Genomic DNA, 3,986 nt, shown 5'->3' on the forward strand with positions numbered 1-3,986 from the left:
ACTGTTTATTGAAGAGTGTGCCCATTTCCCATTATATATTATACCTTATCTCTTTTTGAATAACAAAAATACTTTTTACTAAAATGTAAGATTTACAGAAATTTCCAGATAAGCCACACAAAATGGTCATAAGCTTTTTCTTAAAGGAAGGATTGTACACTTGACAGCAAAGTCACAATGTTATTAGTGAGGGCTGTGATATTTGCTTAACGTTCCCATTTTGGTTCATCAAGCTTGTCCATCTACAGTGTCTAAATAAAGTTAGATTTGGCAAGGGAGCATAGTACAAATAACTTGTTAGCTGCTTTTAACCAAATGCTATTAGATTGCTATTAAAAGGGGGAAAGGAGCCCATAAAATTAAAATAAAACTACCTATTCCCCTAAAAAAAAAAAAAAAAAAAAAAAAAGGAAAACACCCACAACCCTGCAGCTAACCCTGACAACCACCTTCATTCATAGTTCTTTATACTTAAACCATAATGTGGGGGGTATGAATAAAAGCAGAGAGGGGCCACTGCTTTTAAAGGTTTCGCAGCAATCCCAATGGTACTTCTGGCCTCTGATCATGCTTTACAACGGCGAATCAGGACAAGATCTAGATCTGCCAATGTGTATTTAGTAACCGAAGGACTGAAGTTGTTTGGGCTTTTATTCTGTAATGTTTCTAAGACTGTGTCCACTTATTGCAAACAAAAAAGGAAGACGTCTTGGCAGAGGAGGAGAAGTGATGCACACTTGATGATCAGATCGATTTCGAATATTATTCATGGCTCATAGCCTAGTCTATGCTCTAGATGTTTCTGTGGCTTGGGCTTGGTGTTCCACTGCTGCACTCCACCATTTGCTAATGCATCATCTGGACTGGGGGGACTTCACAAAGCCTGGATCAGTAGCAGAGCTGAGCAGATCTGCAGTGCTGGGGACCACTTCTCTTTCAACAAATGCAAACATACTTTTCTCAAATTGTCCACATTCTTTAGGATGACAAATTTTGGTCATGAAATGTGCTTTAGGGGCTGCCATTGGGTATTCTTCTGGAAGGAATAGTTAAAGTTTAAAAGTCCTTCCCTCAGTGTGCTTGGTGGCTCAGTTCATTAAGCGTCTGCCTTTGGCTTAGATCATGATCCCAGGGTCCTGGGATCGAGCCCAGGAGCCTGTTTCTCCCTTTCCTCCCTGCGTGTGCTCTCTTGCTCTCTCTGTCTCTCTCTCTCATAAATAAATAAAATCTTAAAAAAAAAAAAGTCTTGCCCTTAAGGGTCCTGGAGGCCATCAATGACCACATGAAAATAGGGGCATTTCTCCCATCTGGTTCTGCTTTAATGCCAGAAACAGGTTCTCCCAGCAGCCGCTGGGTTTCTTTGATAAACCTCCAGGGCCGCCTGGCCATCTTGTCCGACCCCGAGTTTGACCTCTGGTCTTGACTCTGTCTTCCTATACCTTGTCTTTTGGCCACAATCTTTGATGCTATCTTAACAACATTTCATACATGCTTTTTGATTTTGTAGGATTGTTTTCATAGTTGAAAACATAATTAACTATCAAATGTACCACTGTGACTAAGGATTTGATGCTTTTAGTATCCTTGATAAGTGCCCTCATTTTTCTCAAATATATTAAGTTTGTGTGTCCCATAGTGATCTTACCAATAGTATTAATATTTTAATTTTTCCCACCATCCATTTTAAAATATATATATATATATTTTAAAGGTTTTTATTTATTTGAAAGAGCAAGAGAGGGAACACAAGTAGGGGGAGTGGGAGAGGGAGAAACAGGCTTCCTGCTATGCGGGGAGCCCAATATGGGGCTCAATCCCAGAACCCTAGGATCATGACCTGAGTTGAAGGCAGACACTTAACGATGGAGCCACCCAGATGCCCCAGGTTTTGTTTTTGTTGTTGTTTGTTTGTTTTTTAATATTAAGGGTAAAGAAACAATGCTTCTCAAAAGTTTTAGCCTTGGATTTTTAGCATTTTTTCAAATAAAACCTTAGGAGCAAGCCTAGAAAGTGAAGCAGAGCACTGGAACATGCTGTGGCTGGAATAGTGGATGTGTTGTGTGTGGAATCAGGAAGGGAGAGCAGGGGCTCTGACGGGAGCAGACAGATGGCTGCCAACTCAACATGGAAGAAAATCACCGAGTCACCGAAATAAACTCTTGACACAGGATATAGACCCTTCTTTTGGGGGCAAGGAACGTGATGCTGCTAAAACTGTTGTTGACTTGCTGGTGGGGGCACCATGACGTTTTTGAGTTGCTATACAGTAGCCTGAAATTACTTGTTGAAAGTTGATTTATAATTGTCAGAGTGAGGGATGCGTGGGTGGCTCAGTTGGTTGGACGACTGCCTTCTGCTCAGGTCATGATCCCAGAGTCCTGGGATCGAGTCCCGCATCGGGCTCCCAGCTCCATGGCGAGTCTGCTTCTCCCTCTGATTTCTCCTCGCTCATGCTCTCTCTCAATAAATAAATAAAAATCTTAAAAAAAAATAATTGTCAGAGTGAAATATTCCATGGCAGGGGCGGGGGGGGGGCGTTGGCCTAATTGGTCTCTGCTGTATTCTTGAATCCTGTACTGGGCAGAACTGGAGAGAGGCTCTATGTGTTTTTTCTATGAGAATATGCCTATAATTGGGGGGGTGGAGGGAGATAACTACAGATAAACCCTTCACTCCAAGCCCAACAACTTGGTTTTATTCCCTCACTGTCAAGTTCCCTGAAGATCACGGATGATTTTTCTGGCCAGGTTTTCCTCATAAACCAAGACAATTAAGTATGGGATGCTTGCTAAACACATAGAAATGGACTGCAAAGCTCTTGAGCTCCCTCCTTCCCTGCTCCCTACTCTCTGGTCCCACTTGGTGTGTTTGGCATGGTGATGGGGAGGAGATAGCTCCAGCATCCTAGGGGGACATGAGTGACACCATATTAATAAATGAGTTTATTTTTAATTTTTAAAAATATTTATTTATTTGACACAGAGAGAGAGAGATATCACAAGTAGGCAGAGAGGCATGCAGAGAGAGAGAGAGAGAGAGAGAGAGAGAGGAGGAAGCAGGCTCCCTGCCGAGCAGAGAGCCCAATGTGGGGCTCAATCCCAGGACCCTGAGATCATGACCTGAGCCAAAGGCAGAGGCTTAACCCACTGAGCCACCTAGGCACCCCAATAAATGAGTATTTTAGTAATGGTGAAGAAGTTCCCACTTTTCCAAATGATCTGGTTTCAGTGAAGAGGGCGGAAACTAAGATTCCCGTGAAAGTGAATGGTTTATGAAATTGTCCTGTGAATGAAGGCAGATCAACAGGTTATCAGACCCCATCCTTCTTTCCCATCGGCATTCAACTTCTTTGGCTCTGCACAGTGGCATTTAGTTTTCAGAGAACATGAGAAAAAGGTGGGAAGGAGGTGTGTCAGGTTTAGATTTATTTACCATATGGGTTTGTACGATGCTGAATGCTTTAAACTTTTATTTAAATTTAGTAAATTTAAATTATTTTTCATTTATTTATTTATTATTTTTTATATTATCTGTATTATTTGCCCGAGGGGTACAGGTCTGTGAATCATCAGGCTTACACATTTCACAGCACTCACCATAGCACATACCCTCCCCAATGTCCATTATTTTTCTATTCAAATATGAGATAACCCAGGCTTAGAGAGGTAGAACATTTGCTGAAACATTTGCTGAAAGTCACACAGCTGGTAACTAGGCATTGCTCTAAAATCCATTTTCTTATATAACACTAGGAAAATAACCTCAATGTATGAATGGGTAATTTCCATTTAGGATCCCTATAGCCCTTTGTACACAACAGAATGTAATACACACCATGACTTGTGTTATGCACCTGTCTGTCTTCCTCACTATATATATGTAGGTTCCCTGAGGCTAGGGACTGAGGCAGATACTCTTGGTTCTCCTCCCATCAGCCTCTCCTTTCCTCTTTGCTAATAGGACCTCTCTCTTGTCCAAAATATAGT

General features: G+C 41.6%; 1 pseudogene; it reads right to left on the minus strand.

The window, feature by feature from the left end:
• Positions 1-650: 650 nt before the first annotated feature.
• On the minus strand, positions 651-1,389 carry LOC132024102 (ubiquitin-conjugating enzyme E2 N-like; annotated as a pseudogene).
• Positions 1,390-3,986: the final 2,597 nt, after the last annotated feature.

The sequence above is a fragment of the Mustela nigripes genome, chromosome 9 (genome assembly GCF_022355385.1).
Source record: "Mustela nigripes isolate SB6536 chromosome 9, MUSNIG.SB6536, whole genome shotgun sequence".
NCBI classification, from domain to species: domain Eukaryota; kingdom Metazoa; phylum Chordata; class Mammalia; order Carnivora; family Mustelidae; genus Mustela; species Mustela nigripes.